Raw genomic sequence first — 17,800 nt, 5'->3', positions numbered from 1 at the left:
GTCACGTTCCTGACCTGTTTTCTGTTAGTTTGTGTATGTGTTAGCTGGTCAGGACGTGAGTTTGGGTGGGCAGTCTATGTTTTCTGTTTCTATGTTGGTTTAAGGGTGACCTGATATGGCTCTCAATTAGAGGCAGGTGGTTTTCAGTTCCTCTGATTGAAAGCCGTATTAAGGTAGGTGTTTTCACACTGTTTGTTTGTGGGTGGTTGTCTCCTGTGTCTGTGTGATGTTACGCCACATGGGACTGTTTCGGTTTTGTTTGTTCGGTTTATGTAGTCTGTTCCTGTTTTCATGCGTTCTTCGTTATACGTAAGTTCTTATGTTCAGGTGCGTCTACGTCGTTTGTTGTTTTGTAGTTATTCAAGTATAGTTCGTTTTCTGTCTATGTCGTGTCTTGTTTAAATCAATAAATCATGTCATCATACCTCGCTGCATATTGGTCTTCAGATCCCTCTCTCCTCTCCTCGTCTGAGGAGGAGGAGGATTTAGAGTATCGTTACAGAACCACCCACCAAATTACCAGAACCAAGCAGCGGGGAAAAGGGCAGCGAAAGCAACCACAGAAATCCCAGGACTTGTGGACTTGGGAGGAAGAGTTGAATGGAGAAGGACCCTGGGCACAGGCTGGGGAGTATCGCCGCCCCAAAGCTGAGCTGGAGGAAGCGAAAGCTGAGCGGCGGCGATATGAGGAGGCAGCACGACAGCGGGACAGGTACGAGAGGCAACCCCAGAAATTTTTTGGGGGGGGGGCTAGAGAGGAGTGTGGCTAAGCCAGGTAGCAGACCTGAGCGCACTCCTCGTGCTTATTATAAGCAACGCGTCACTGGTCAGGCACCGTGTTATGCGGTTAAGCGCACGGTGTCGCCAGTGCGTGCCCATAGCCTGGTGCGCTATAGGGCAGCCCCCCGAAAGTGTCAAGTGAGTGTGGGCATCCAGCCGGGGAGTATTGTGCCTGCTCAGCGCGTCTGGTCTCCGGTACGCAGTTTCGGTCCAGGGTATCCTGCGCCGGCTCTGCGTGCTGTGTCTCCGGGGCGCTGGGAGGGTGCAGTGCGTCCTATGCCTACGCTCCGCTCGTACCGGGCAAATGTGGGAGTGGAGCCTAAGGGAGAAGTGCGCGTAGTAGGCACTAGATCTCCAGTGCTCATCCACAGCCCGGTTCAACCTGTGCCTGCACTCTGGAGGGTACGGGCTGAAGTAGTATGCCAGCCTGGGGGAGTGGTGCCAAGGCTGCGCACCAGAGCTCCAGTGCTCCCCCACAGCCCGGTCCTTCAGGTGCCTTTTAACATCAAGCCTCCTGTAGGTCTCTCCAGTCTGGTGGGTCCTGTGGCAGCCCCACGCACCAGGCTGTCTCTCCGTCTCCTCCCTACAGGTGTGCCCGTCTGCCCAGCGGTGCCTGAACTGCCCGTCTGCCCAGCGGCGCCTGAACTGCCCGTCTGCCCAGCGGCGCCTGAACTGCCCGTCTGCCCAGCGGCGCCTGAACTGCCCGTCTGCCCAGCGGCGCCTGAACTGCCCGTCTGCCATGAGCCTGCAAAGCTGCCCGTCTGCCATGAGCCTGCAAAGCCGCCCGTCTGCCAAGAGCCTACAGAGCCGTCAGCCAGACAGGAGCCGCCAGAGCCTTCCGCCAGACCGGAGCCGCCAGAGCCTTCCGCCAGACCGGATCAGCCAGAGCCTTCCGCCAGACCGGATCAGCCAGAGCCTTCCGCCAGACTGGATCAGCCAGAGCCTTCCGCCAGACCGGATCAGCCAGAGCCTTCCGCCAGACCGGATCAGCCAGAGCCTTCCGCCAGACCGGATCAGCCAGAGCCTTCCGCCAGACCGGATCAGCCAGAGCCTTCCGCCAGACCGGATCAGCCAGAGCCTTCCGTCAGACCGGATCAGCCTTCAGAGCCGTCCAGCCAGGACCAGCCTTCAGAGCCGTCCAGCCAGGATCCGCCAGAGCCAGCCAGCCAGGATCTGCCAGAGTTTATCAGCCGGGACCTGCCCCTTGTCCCGGTGTTGCCCCTTGTCCCGGTGTTGTCCCTCAGTCCGGAGCTGCCGTCCCTCAGTCCGGGGCGGCCCCTAAATCCAGCGGGACCCATGTCTAGGGTTCCCAGTCCAAGGTTGGTGGCGAGGGTCGCCACCTTGAGGAAGACACAGAAGCGGGGATTTATTATGGTGGGATTGGGACAGCGTCCGGAGCCGGAGCCACCACCGTGGTCAGATGCCCACCCAGACCCTCCCCTAGACTTTTGGTGGTGCGTTCGGAGTACGCACCTTGAGGGGGGGGTTATGTCACGTTCCTGACCTGTTTTCTGTTAGTTTGTGTATGTGTTAGCTGGTCAGGACGTGAGTTTGGGTGGGCAGTCTATGTTTTCTGTTTCTATGTTGGTTTAAGGGTGACCTGATATGGCTCTCAATTAGAGGCAGGTGGTTTTCAGTTCCTCTGATTGAGAGCCATATTAAGGTAGGTGTTTTCACACTGTTTGTTTGTGGGTGGTTGTCTCCTGTGTCTGTGTGATGTTACGCCACATGGGACTGTTTCGGTTTTGTTTGTTCGGTTTATGTAGTCTGTTCCTGTTTTCATGCGTTCTTCGTTATACGTAAGTTCTTATGTTCAGGTGCGTCTACGTCGTTTGTTGTTTTGTAGTTATTCAAGTATAGTTCGTTTTCTGTCTATGTCGTGTCTTGTTTAAATCAATAAATCATGTCATCATACCTCGCTGCATATTGGTCTTCAGATCCCTCTCTCCTCTCCTCGTCTGAGGAGGAGGAGGATTTAGAGTATCGTTACAAGTACACAACTGATGACCTGTGAGATGTACTTTAACCCTGCTCAAATCTAACTTTAACCCTGCTCAAATCTAACTTTAACCCTGCTCAAATCTAACTTTAACCCTGCTCAAATCTAACTTTAACCCTGCTCAAATCTAACTTTAACCCTGCTCAAATCTAACTTTAACACTGCTCAAATTGTACTTTAAACCTGCTCAAATTGTACTTTAACCCTGCACAAATTGTACTTTAACCCTGCTCAAATCGTACTTTAACCCTGCACAAATTGTACTTTAACCCTGCTCAAATCTAACTTTAACCCTGCTCAAATCTAACTTTAACCCTGCTCAAATCTAACTTTAACCCTGCTCAAATCTAACTTTAACCCTGCTCAAATCTAACTTTAACCCTGCTCAAATCTAACTTTAACACTGCTCAAATTGTACTTTAAACCTGCTCAAATTGTACTTTAACCCTGCACAAATCGTACTTTAACCCTGCACAAATTGTACTTTAACCCTGCACAAACACAGGTAAAATAACAACATATCAAACATTTTAACTTCAGTTCATTATGTGGAAAACAAACTCAGAACTGTAAAACGTTCTGGCTCCTTATAGACAAATACATATCTTATTCCTTATGTACTATATGATCCAGACAGTATTATAGAACCTGATACAGACAGACAGACAGACAGACAGACAGACAGACAGACAGACAGACAGACAGACAGACAGACAGAACTCACCTGAGAGGAGACAGCAGGAGACAACATGGTGTATCTTCATTCTGGACAGTTACTCCTCAGTTTCTATACTGTTAAAGTCACTTTACTAACACATTAACTGTACTGTTAAAGTTACTTTACCACCACAGTAACTATACTGTTAAAGTTACTTTACTATCACAGTTACTATACTGTTAAAGTTACTTTACTACCTCAGTTACTATACTGTTAAAGTTACTTTAACACCACAGTAACTATACTGTTAAAGTTACTTTACCACCCCAGTTACTATACTATTAAAGTTACTTTACCACCACAATTACTATACTGTTAAAGTTACTTTACCACCCCAGTTACTATACTGTTAAAGTTACTTTATTACCAGCTAGTTCAGGTCCACAACAGAGTCTCTGTCAGCTACTAGTTTGACAGCAGGGTGTTTCTGAAACTCTCTGTCTTCCTTAAATGAAAGCTCCTCCCTCATCTGACACTCCACCCCTCTCCTCTACCTCTCTTTCTCTCTTTATCTAGTTCTCTTTCTCTGTCTTTTTGTCTCTGTCTTTTTGTCTCTGTCTGTCATTAAATAAAATTTAACTCAAAGGGCTTTATTGGCATGGGAAACATGCTTACATTGCCAAAGCAGAGAGTCTTTCTGTCTGTCTCTGTCTCTGTCTCTGTCTCTGTCTCTGTCTCTGTCTCTGTCTTTGTCTCTGTCTCGCTCTCGCTCAATTTCAATTTATGGGCTTTATTGGCATGGGAAATATATGTTAACATTGCCTAAGCAAGTGAAGTAGATAATAAACAAAAGTGAAATAAACAATTAAAATGAACAGTCTCTCTTTCTCTCTGCATGTCAAGGAGATGAGTATAGTGATGGTGGTGGTGGAGGGGGAGGGCATTATCCTACACATCCTGTTGATTTCTCTGTAGTGACCTCAGTGTCTGCAGGTCTATATGTGCTGCAGAGTGAAACTAGTTCAAACCGGCCAGAGGTTAGACTTCTAAACCACCAGACAACTCAGCTAGCTGTGGTGAAAGTGTTAAAACTGTCAATTTCTCTGTTCTAAAGTTACCATGTTTGTTTCAGCAGAGGAGTAACACAATGTTGAGATGATGACAATATAGTTAAAGTATACATCAACATATTTTATTACATTCTAATTACATTTAATTGATCCAAATACAGTCTTTGTAAATGATGAACTCAACAGATGAGTTTCTGAACAGAAGGAACATCCCTCCTCTACAACCCAACTCCCCCTTAATGAATGATGTCATCACATAACAGACAAGCTACTGAGATCTCAGTAAACCAACAGAACGACCTCCACATCGCCCCCTACAGAATGTTATCAGTACTGATGAATAAATCTACTATAATCTCCACCACCAGTCGTCTCTCTCTCTATTGATCCTGGGGGACGAGGTTACAGTCTCATAAACTACATGTTTCAACTCAGTCAATTCAGGAAGTAAAGGGAAATTCCATTCATGGATTGAGAATCCACATGGAAAATGATGGTCATCAATGATACATTGAATTGTTATTCATTGTCTGTATTGAAATGGAATTAAATTGGACCCCAACTAACAAGAACACTTTGTCACAACCAGACGATCAGACAACCTCTTCTTTTCAGACTACAGACCATAGAATTACATATGGGGGCGGGTAAAAAAAAGTGAAAGAGAGAGAGGCAACACTAGACACTATGGAACACAAAGCTTTTACTATCTCATCCTGGAATATACAAGGTCTGAGGTCATCTGCCTTTGGCCTAAAGAGCAGGAACCTGGACTTTATCATATAAATTGGAAATACAGACATTGTCATCCTACAAGAAACATGGTACAGAGGAGACGGACCCACTGGTTGCCCACTAGGTTACAGAGAGCTGGTAGTCCCATCCACCAAACTACCAGGTGTGAAACAGGGAAGAGACTCATGAGGTATGCTAATTTGGTGTAGAGCAGACCTAACCCACTCTATTCAATTAGTCAAAACTGGAACATTTTACATCTGGCTAGAAATTAACAAGGAAATGATCTCAACAGAGAAAAATGTCCTCATGTGTGCTACCTAAATCCCCCCAATAGAATCCCCAAACTGTAACGATGACAGCTTCTCCATCCTAGAGGGGGAGATCAACCATTTCCAGGCCCAGGTACATGTACTCTACTAGTCTGTGGGGATTCCATAACTGGACAAGAACCTGACACTGTCAGCACACAGGGGGACAAACAGCTACCTGGAGGTGACAGTATTCCCTCCCAAATATGCCCCCCTAGACACAACTATGATAAAACAACCAACACAAATGGGCCATAACTCCTGCAGTTCTGTCGCACGCTGTGTCTGTACATAGTCAGCGTTAGGCTTCGAGGAGACTCCTATGGTAGGTACACCTACAGCTCATCCCTTGGCAGTAGTACTGTAGATTACTGTATCACTGACCTCAACCCAGAGTCTCTCAGAGCGTTCACAGTCAGCCCACTAACACCCCTATCTGATCACAGCAAAATCACAGTCTACCTGAACAGAGCAAGACTCAATCATTAGGCATCAAGGCCAAAGCAACTGCACAATATTAAGAAGAAAGTGAAGGTGTAACTTGGCAGTAAAAAGCCTAAACAGTATGAAGACAGCAAAACCCTAAGAAAGAAATTGAGAAACCTATCCAACCAAAAACATAGAGACCCAGACAGAAGTAATTATATCATTTGTGCAAATTACGCCTATAGAAACGCAATTGGGCAGTTTGGGCTCATTCTGGACAGATTTTGGTGAGAGTGAGCCCTCTCTCTTCGACCTCTTCCTCTCTGCTGAAATGATGTCACCAGAGAAAGCATCAGAGTGAGCGAAACAGCGCCCCTCTATATGTAGACCATGTATCTGATGCTGTGTGGACAGAAATATTATGACATGCCATACTCTGTTTGTCCAGACAGCATCAGCTACATGGTCTACCCATACGGAGACAGAGGGGCGCTGTTTCACACGGATGCTTTAACCCTCCATAATCTAAACCCTGTCTAAACCGGCGGGGGTTGGGAGGGGGGGTCATACCGAGGATCCTTTAGTTATTTGATTTGGAATTTTAAAAACCATTGAAGTATAAAAATATATATATACATAAATTATTTGAATTTGGCCTTAATTATGTTATCCCATTGACTCACAGATTCACTACATGTCAAACCCCTTGTAGTATAAGAAGTTTTAGAACACCTACTCATTCAAGGGTTTTACTTCATTTTTACTATTTTCTACATTGTAGAATAATAGTGAAGATATCAAAATTATGAAATAACACGCATGGAATCATGTAGTAACCAAATCTTTTTTTTAACAAATCTAAATATATGTTATATTTGAGATTCTTTAAATAGCCACCCTTTGCCTTGATGACAGCTTTGCACTCTCAACCAACTTCATGAGGTAGTCACCTGGAATACATTTCAATTAACAGGTGTGCCTTCTTAAAAGTTAATTTGTGGAATTTATTTCCTCCTTAATACATTTGAGCCAATAAGTTGTGTTGTGACAAGGTAGGTGAGGGGTATACAGAAGATAGACCTATTTAGTAAAATAGTAAGTCCATTTTAGGGCAGGAATAGATCAAATGAGCAAAGAGAAATGACAGTCCGTCATTATTTTAAGACATGAAAGTCAGTCAATACGAAAAATGTCAAGAACTTTGAACGTTTCTTCAAGTGCAGTCGCAAAAACCATTAAGCGCTATGATGAAACTGTCTCTCATGAGGACCGCCACAGGAATAGAAGACCCAGAGTTACCTCTGCTGCAGAGGATAAGTTCTTTAGAGTTACCAGCCTCAAAAATAGCAGCCCAAATAAATGCTTCACAGAGTTCAAGTAACAGACACATCTCAACATCAACTGTTCAGAGGAGACTGCATGAATCAGGCCTTCATGGTCGAATTGCTGCAAATAAACCACTACTAAAGGACACCAATAAGAAGAAGAGACTTGCTTGGGCCAAGAAACACGAGCAATGTTATGGTGTGGGGGTGCTTTGCTGGTGACACTCTCTTAGATTTATTTAGAATTCAAGGCACACTTAACCAGCATGACTACCACAGCATTCTGCAGTGATATGCCATCCCATCTGGTTTGTGCTTAGTGGGACTATCTTTTGTTTTTCAACAGGACAATGACCCAACACACCTCCAGGCTGTATAAGGGCTATTTGACCAAGGAGAGTGATGGAGTGCTGCATCAAATGACCTGGCCTCCACAATCACCCGACCTCAACCAAATTGAGATGGTTTGGGATGAGTCGGACCGCAGAGTGAAGGAAAAGCAGCCAACAAGTGCTCAGCATATGTGGCAACTCCTTCAAGACTGTTGGAAAAGTATTCCAGGTGAAGCTGGTTAAGAGAATGCCAAGAGTGTGCAAAGCTGTCATCAATGCAAAGGGTGGCTATTTGAAAAATCTCAAATATAAAATATATTTTGATTTGTTTAACACTTTTTTGTTTACTACATTATTCCATGTGTTCTTTCATAATTGTGATGTCATTCTACAATGTAGAAAATAGTATAAATAAAGAAAAACTCTTGAATTAATAGGTGTTCTAAAACTTTTGAACAATAGTGTATATACAAAAATTGTTTGAATTTGGCCTTAATGCTATTAGCCCATACAAACGCATTCACTAACAGATTCACAGATAGTCCAGAAAAAATCTAAAGGAAGTTTGTTCTGAAGTGTCTGTCCCATATCTGAGAGATATAAGAAAGATCAGAAAACGTTTTATTGTATATTTTTTATATATACAGTGGGGAGAACAAGTATTTGATACACTGCCGATTTTGCAGGTTTTCCTACTTACAAAGCATGTAGAGGTCTGTAATTTTTATCATAGGTACACTTCAACTGTGAGAGACGGAATCTAAAACAAAAATCCAGAAAATCACATTGTATGATTTTTAAGTAATTAATTTGCATTTTATTGCATGACATAAGTATTTGATACATCAGAAAAGCAGAACTTAATATTTGGTACAGAAACCTTTGTTTGCAATTACAGATATCATACGTTTCCTGTAGTTCTTGACCAGGTTTGCACACAATGCAGCAGGGATTTTGGCCCACTCCTCCACACAGACCTCCTGCAGATCCTTCAGGTTTCGGGGCTATCGCTGGGCAATACTGACTTTCAGCTCCCTCCAAAGATTTTCTATTGGGTTCAGGTCTGGAGACTGTCTAGGCCACTCCAGGACCTTGAGATGCTTCTTACGGAGCCACTCCTTAGTTGCCCTGGCTGTGTGTTTCAGGTCGTTGTCATGCTGGAAGACCTAGCCACGACCCATCTTCAATGCTCTTACTGAGGGAAGGAGGTTGTTGGCCAAGATCTTGCGATACATGGCCCCATCCATCCTCCCCTCAATACGGTGCAGTCGTCCTGTCCCCTTTGCAGAAAAGCATCCCCAAAGAATGATGTTTCCACCTCCATGCTTCATGGTTGGGATGGTGTTCTTGGGGTTGTACTCATCCTTCTTCTTCCTCCAAACACGGCGAGTGGAGTTTAGACCAAAAAGCTCTATTTTTGTCTCATCAGACCACATGACCTTCTCCCATTCCTCCTCTGGGTCATCCAGATGGTCATTGGCAAACTTCAGATGGGCCTGGACATGCGCTGGCTTGAGCAGGGGGACCTTGCGTGCGCTGCAGGATTTTAATCCATGACGGCGTAGTGTGTTACTAATGGTTTTCTTTGAAACTGTGGTCCCAGCTCTCTTCAGGTCATTGACCAGGTCCTGCCGTGTAGTTCTGGGCTGATCCCTTCACCTTCCTCATGATCATTGATGCCACACGAGGTGAGATCTTGCATGGAGCCCCAGACCGAGGGTGATTGACCGTCATCTTGAACTTCTTCCATTTTCTAATAATTGCGCCAACAGTTGTTGCCTTCTCACCAAGTTGCTTGCCTATTGTCCTGTAGCCCATCCCGGCCTTGTGCAGGTGTACAATTTTATCCCTGATGTCCTTACACAGCTCTCTGGTCTTGGCCATTCTGGAGAGGTTGGAGTCTGTTTGATTGAGTGTGTGGACAGGTGTCTTTTATACAGGTAACAAGTTCAAACAGGTGCAGTTAATACAGGTAATGAGTGGAGAACAGGAGGGCTTCTTAAAGAAAAACTAACAGCTCTGTGAGAGCCGGAATTCTTACTGGTTGGTAGTGTGTAGTCCAAACTGTTCGGACGCTACAGACAGATGTTGGCAGATCAGCTGTACCGACTTCAGATGCTGATAGAAGTCGGCAGATCGACTTCAGATGCTGACAGAAGTTAACAGATCAGCTGTACAGACTTCAGACTTGTGAGGGTCGCAGAGCAAAACAGAGAACACCATGGTTTTGGTGAGAGTCTCATCTTTCCATAGAGGGGTCATATCAATATAGTTATTGGTGAATTATATTAACCATGCATTGAACTGCATCCATCTATTCTGACAACATCATGGAATTTGGAGTCAAATATAACCTATTTTAAAAACCTGTCATGAAGTTGTTTTTGTAGCATGAACTGTGAATTTGATATTTTTCACTGATATTTTGATTGTCTGTTTGTTTCATATCTGCTAAATAGTTCAAAGGCTCTCAGTTTCACTTTAAGCTGCTGATGTAACTTTTGTATATTTTATTGAACTTTTTTTTCTGTTGATGTTTTTTACCTGCTGACTTCATCACTGAGCTCCAGAGCTGGTGTTTCCTGTGTGTGTTTTAACCTGCTGACTTCATCACTGAGCTCCAGAGCTGGTGTTTCCTAAGTGTGTTTTTACCTGCTGACTTCATCACTGAGCTCCAGAGCTGGTGTTTCCTGTGTGTGTTTTAACCTGCTGACTTCATCACTGAGCTCCAGAGCTGGTGTTTCCTATGTGTGTTTTTACCTGCTGACTCCATCACTGAGCTCCAGAGCTGGTATTTCCTATGTTTGTTTTACCTGCTGACTTTATCACTGAGCTCCAGAGCTGGTGTTTCCTATGTGTGTTTTAACCTGCTGACTCCATCACTGAGCTCCAGAGCTGGTGTTTCCTGTGTGTGTTTTAACCTGCTGACTTCATCACTGAGCTCCAGAGCTGGTGTTTCCTATGTGTGTTTTAACCTGCTGACTTCATCACTGAGCTCCAGAGCTGGTGTTTCCTGTGTGTGTTTTTACCTGCTGACTTCATCACTGAGCTCCAGAGATGGTGTTTCCTGTGTGTGTTTTAACCTGCTGACTCCATCACTGAGCTCCAGAGCTGGTGTTTCCTGTGTGTGTTTTAACCTGCTGACTTCATCACTGAGCTCCAGAGCTGGTGTTTCCTAAGTGTGTTTTAACCTGCTGACTTCATCACTGAGCTCCAGAGCTGGTGTTTCCTGTGTGTGTTTTAACCTGCTGACTTCATCACTGAGCTCCAGAGCTGGTGTTTCCTATGTGTGTTTTAACCTGCTGACTTCATCACTGAGCTCCAGAGCTTGTGTTTCCTACGTGTGTTTTAACCTGCTGACTTCATCTCTGAGCTCCAGAGCTGGTGTTTCCTATGTGTGTTTTAACCTGCTGACTTCATCACTGAGCTCCAGAGCTGGTGTTTCCTGTGTGTGTTTTAACCTGCTGACTTCATCACTGAGCTCCAGAGCTGGTGTTTCCTATGTGTGTTTTACCTGCTGACTTCATCACTGAGCTCCAGAGCTGGTGTTTCCTATGTGTGTTTTTACCTGCTAACTTCATCACTGAGCTCCAGAGCTTGTGTTTCCTACGTGTGTTTTAACCTGCTGACTTCATCTCTGAGCTCCAGAGCTGGGGTTTCCTGTGTGTGTTTTAACCTGCTGACTTCATCACTGAGCTCCAGAGCTGGTGTTTCCTGTGTGTGTTTTTACCTGCTAACTTCATCACTGAGCTCCAGAGCTGGTGTTTCCTATGTGTGTTTTAACCTGCTGACTTCATCACTGAGCTCCAGAGCTGGTGTTTCCTGTGTGTTTTAACCTGCTGACTTCATCACTGAGCTCCAGAGCTGGTGTTTCCTATGTGTGTTTTAACCTGCTAACTTCATCACTGAGCTGCAGAGTTGGTGTTTCCTATGTGTGTTTTAACCTGCTAACTTCATCACTGAGCTGCAGAGTTGGTGTTTCCTATGTGTGTTTTTACCTGCTAACTTCATCACTGAGCTCCAGAGCTGGTGTGGGAGCGGAACTTCCTGTGTGTTTTTGACAGTAGGCATGCTCACCTTGGCTGATAGTAACATTGGCTGATAGTAACCTTCTCTCCATCTTTTTATCTTTCCCTCTTTCCCTCTTTCAACTTTTCTCTCCACTCCAAATCTGTCCACGTTAAAGGGCAACCTATCACGGCCCCAGAGCTAGTGTGTGGGCGGAGCCTGGTACAGGTGAGTCTCAACAGGGCTAACCTGGAGGTTTTCTCCAGACCAACGCCACCCGTGCTGTCTACTCCAACAGCCATTTAGTTGAAGAAGCTGCTGGACTCCCTCACTGGACCAGTGAGCCTTCCTTTCGCCTGTATCTATCCCCTGGAGAGCAGACGAGCCTTCCTTTCTCCTGTATCTATCCCCTGGAGTGCAGACGAGCCTTCCGTTCTCCTGTATCTATCCCCTGGAGAGCAGACGAGCCTTCCTTTCTCCTGTATCTTTCCCCTGGAGAGCAGACGAGCCTTCCTTTCTCCTGTATCTTTCCCCTGGAGAGCAGACGAGCCTTCCTTTCTCCTGTATCTATCCCCTGGAGAGCAGACGAGCCTTCCTTTCTCCTGTATCTATCCCCTGGAGAGCAGACGAGCCTTCCGTTCTCCTGTATCTATCCCCTGGAGAGCAGACGAGCCTTCCGTTCTCCTGTATCTATCCCCTGGAGAGCAGACGAGCCTTCCTTTCTCCTGTATCTATCCCCTGGAGAGCAGACGAGCCTTCCGTTCTCCTGTATCTATCCCCTGGAGAGCAGACGAGCCTTCCTTTCTCCTGTATCTATCACCTGGAGAGCAGACGAGCCTTCCTTTCTCCTGTATCTATCCCCTGGAGAGCAGACGAGCCTTCCTTTCTCCTGTATCTATCCACTGGAGAGCAGACGAGCCTTCCGCTCTCCTGTATCTATCCCCTGGAGAGCAGACGAGCCTTCTTTTCTCCTGTATCTATCCCCTGGAGAGCAGACGAGCCTTCTTTTCTCCTGTATCTATCCCCTGGAGAGCAGACGAGCCTTCCGTTCTCCTGTATCTATCCCCTGGAGAGCAGACGAGCCTTCCTTTCTCCTGTATCTATCCCCTGGAGAGCAGACGAGCCTTCCTTTCTCCTGTATCTATCCCCCGGAGAGCAGACGAGCCTTCCGTTCTCCTGTATCTATCCCCTGGAGAGCAGACGAGCCTTCCTTTCTCCTGTATCTATCCCCTGGAGAGCAGACGAGCCTTCCTTTCTCCTGTATCTATCCCCTGGAGAGCAGACGAGCCTTCCTTTCTCCTGTATCTATCCCCTGGAGAGCAGACGAGCCTTCCTTTCTCCTGTATCTATCCCCTGGAGAGCAGACAAGCCTTCCTTTCTCCTGTATCTTTCCCCTGGAGAACAGACGAGCCTTCCTTTCTCCTGTATCTTTCCCCTGGAGAGCAGACTGGCCGTCAGACCTTCCTGGGAGAAATATGACATGTTTACACACTGTGTTTGCCAAATTACATTTTTCCTGGTTTTCATTTACATTCAAATTGAACCCGTGATCCTTGACGTTGCTAATGCCATGCTCTATCAACTGAACCAAATCTGACTTAAATTGATACTTTGACTCCATTTCTTTTGCTAAATAGCTTTAGCGAGCGCTAGTCGGCTGTACATGCAACTAAACTCCAGTATTTTTCATCCTATATCTTGTTCTCCATCTTGTTTTTAAATAGTGAGTCAACATGTTTTCAACACTTTTATTTCCATGACTGATCAGAACTCATTTTCTCATGACCTCTTGTCTCTCTGCAGCTGACATATATTAAGCAATATGTTGGAAACAGCAGACATATATTAAGCAATATGTTCAGAACATCAGACATATATTGAGCAATATGTTTGGAACATCAGACATATATTAAGCAATATGTTCAGAACATCAGACATATATTGAGCAATATGTTCAGAACATCAGACATATATTGAGCAATATGTTTGGAACATCAGACATATATTGAGCAATATGTTCAGAACATCAGACATATATTGAGCAATATGTTCAGAACATCAGACATATATTGAGCAATATGTTGGGAACATCAGACATATATTGAGCAATATGTTCAGAACATCAGACATATAGTGAGCAATATGTTCAGAACATCAGACATATATTGAGCAATATGTTTGGAACATCAGACATATATTGGGAAATATGTTCAGAACATCAGACATATCTTGAGCAATATGTTTAGAACATCAGACATATATTGAGCAATATGTTGGGAACATCAGACATATATTGAGCAATATGTTTAGAACATCAGACATATATTGAGAAATATGTTCAGAACATCAGACATATATTGAGCAATATGTTCAGAACATCAGACATATATTGAGCAATATGTTTGGAACATCAGACATATATTGAGCAATATGTTCAGAACATCAGACATATATTGAGCAATATGTTGGGAACATCAGACATATATTGAGCAATATGTTTAGAACATCAGACATATATTGAGAAATATGTTCAGAACATCAGACATATATTGAGCAATATGTTCAGAACATCAGACATATATTGAGCAATATGTTCAGAACATCAGACATATATTGAGCAATATGTTCAGAACATCAGACATATATTGAGCAATATGTTTGGAACATCAGACATATATTGAGCAATATGTTTGGAACATCAGACATATATTGAGCAATATGTTCAGAACATCAGACATATATTGAGCAATATGTTTGGAACATCAGACATATATTGAGCAATATGTTTGGAACATCAGACATATATTGAGCAATATGTTCAGAACATCAGACATATATTGAGCAATATGTTTGGAACATCAGACATATATTGAGCAATATGTTTGGAACATCAGACCAAACAATAAAATAATTACTTGGGTTTGATGTGTTTCTATGAGATTGTGATATATATACATATTAATGTTTAAAACATGTTAGGGTAACTGAGGGCAGGTGCCTCTTTCTCACTGCGCCCTGAGAGGCTAGCAAAAAGCAATTACCAGTTAACTGATCAGCAGGTAGGCTTGGGGCGGCTCTTAATTGGGTGAAGAGTTCAGAGGTCAGAAGGTCATGTGTTAGTTGCCGGTGGCGGCTCTGTCTGCGGTCACAATCCTTTGGTAAGGATGTGTTTGTCACTGGTAACCTTGTATTTTCACTGTTTGTCTTCTAGGGACCAAAGGGCCAGAGTGAACCAAACAGAACTGCAATGGGACAACAGAGAGCTTCTGTGTCTTAACGACTGAGATAATAAAGTGAACTGTACCTTTTTACCATTACATCAGTCTGTTGTGTCATTATATCAATGTCCACTGTTGACTTTCACAGTTAACGTGACTAAACAGCAGGACTTAAATCATTAAGAGGCGTTGCTTCCTTCTTCCTCTATTAAAGGGTTTATGTATTTTTTGTTGGTCCTAATTTGAGAACGGTAGACCCATTTCTTTTATTATGTACAGAAGGATACATGACATGACCATATTTGGTCGTAGGCCCGTTGCTAAGGTGTTGAGTATGTTATTTACTAAGGTTTTCTAATTGATTGATCAGGCTTAATGTTATTTGACTCCCTTGTAAGCAATAGAAACAATGTTTTAAAGTATGTGCTAAGTTCATAACTGCCAAACCAAGCGGTGATGCAGCCAGTCACGATCCTCTCAATGGTGCAGCTGTAGAACATTTTGAGGATCTGAGGGCCAATACCAAATCTTTTCAGCGTCCTGAGGAGAGAGGAAGCGTTGTCAGGCCTCTTCACGACTGAAAATATAAGGGTGCAACCATTTTTGTGCTAACTTCATACATGAGTTTCATGGATTCACAGGGGCTCTAAACATTAAATACAAAGCTCTCAAATTGTTCAAGCATGTACAACTGACTGAACACTAAAACAAAATAACAAAACTTGCTGTATCGTCTATAAGCCATAGAGATCGGGATAATGCCTGCGGAACACTATGGCTCTGTTTCAAATGGCACCCTATTCCCTATATAGTACAAACAGAAGACAAAAAACTGAACGATAAAGGGAACAGTGACAAGAACACTGGACAGTGAGCTCCAAAAGTATTGGGACAGTGACAAGAACACTGGACAGTGAGCTCCAAAAGTATTGGAACAGTGACAAGAACACTGGACAGTGAGCTCCAAAAGTATTGGAACAGTGACAAGAACACAGGACAGTGAGCTCCAAAAGTATTGGGACAGTGACAAGAACACTGGACAGTGAGCTACAAAAGTATTGGAACAGTGACAAGAACACTGGACAGTGAGCTACAAAAGTATTGGAACAGTGACAAGAACACTGGACAGTGAGCTCCAAAAGTATTGGAACAGTGACAAGAACACTGGACAGTGAGCTCCAAAAGTATTGGGACAGTGACAAGAACACTGGACAGTGAGCTCCAAAAGTATTGGGACAATGACAAGAACACTGGACAGTGAGCTACAAAAGTATTGGGACAGTGACACATATTTAATTGTTTTGGCTCTGTACTCCAGCACTTTTGATGTGAAATTATTTGCTAACGTTGAGGTTAAAGTGCAGACTGTCAGCTTTAATTTGAGGGTATTTTCATCCATATCGGGTGAACTGTTTAGAAATTACAGCACCTTTGGTATACGGTCGACTGATTTTAGGAGACCAAAAGTATTGGGACAAGTTCACTTATATGGGTATTAAAGTAGTAAAAAGTACAGTATTTAGTCCCATATTCATAGCACACAATGACTACATAAATTAGTTGGATGCATTTGCTATTTGTTTTTGTTGTGTTTCAGAGTATTTTGTGCCCAATAGAAATGTATGGTAAATAATGTATTGTGTTATTTTGGAGTCACTTTTGTCACGTTCCTGACCTATTTATGTTAGTTTTTGTGTGTTAGTTGGTCAGGACGTGAGGTTGGGTGGGCATTCTATGTTGTCTGTTTCTATGTTGGTTTAGGGTTGCCTGGTATGGCTCTCAATTGGAGGCAGGTGTTTGGCGTTCCTCTAATTGAGAGTCATATTTAGGTAGGCGGTTCACAGTGTTTGTTTGTGGGTGGTTGTCTCCTGTGTCTGTGTCAATGTTTGCACCATACGGGACTGTTTACGGTTTGTTCATTTCATGTAGTCTGTTCCTGTTCATTTCGTTCTTCACGTTGTATGTAAGTTCGTCGTTCAGGTCTGTCTACTTTCGTTTTGTTATTTTGTATCATTTTCAAGTATAGTCCGTTTTGTCTTGTTAAATAAATTCATCATGTCATTTCAACGCGCTGCACCTTGGTTCAATCCCTGCTCCTCCTCTTCTGATGAAGAGGAGGAGGATTATCGTAACAACTTTTAAATGTAAATAAGAATAGAATATGTTTCTAAACACTTCTAGATTAATGTGGATGCTACCATGGTTACAGATAATCCTAAATTAATTGTTAAAAATGAGTAAGAAAGTTAAAGGCATACATTTCATACTCTCACCCGTTATTGTAATGATGAGAGGTTAGCATGTCTTGCGGGTAAGAAGTCAGCCACATGTTAAGTTGTTCTCTGGGTTATTGTGAGACATTAATCACCTCATAAATCATATGGTGTTGACCTAATGCCTCCCATCAGCCACCACACCTGTCCTGTTGATTTAAGGTTTTGGAGATTTCTTTTAAGTTTGCTTACTTCGTTTGAAAACATCCAATTTATTCGACATGCCACCCAACAGAGCATATAGACTTTAGCTTAATCACAGCCCAGGTTTCCATGGTTATCAGGCGATTGTTGCATTCCTTACGTATGAACGTTGATAGGTGCCATTGAATCTCTTCCAGACCCATTGTTAGCCTGAAATCCAGTCAGGTTCGGCTGACGTTTCACTCCTTTACTCAGGGTCATTGCCAAACAGTTTATCATGACAAGGAGTGTCAAGGAGTGGAATGAGAGCTAAACATACTGGGACCCAGGCTAAGGTATTGTCCCTGGGAATATTGCACAATGTGTCCCGTTTCCCCCACTCCCCGATAACCAGGGTATAAATGCTGAGCTTACAGGTGGGTCCAGCAGTCAGCATCAAGATTTGGTAAGTCAGTACTTCTCTCAGATCACTATTCATACTGTATGGTTAAACAAAGTCATTTTGGTTTGGTGAAATTAAT

The sequence above is a fragment of the Salvelinus fontinalis genome, chromosome 40, assembly GCF_029448725.1.
Source record: "Salvelinus fontinalis isolate EN_2023a chromosome 40, ASM2944872v1, whole genome shotgun sequence".
NCBI classification, from domain to species: domain Eukaryota; kingdom Metazoa; phylum Chordata; class Actinopteri; order Salmoniformes; family Salmonidae; genus Salvelinus; species Salvelinus fontinalis.
Note: the sequence above shows the minus strand (reverse complement) of the source record.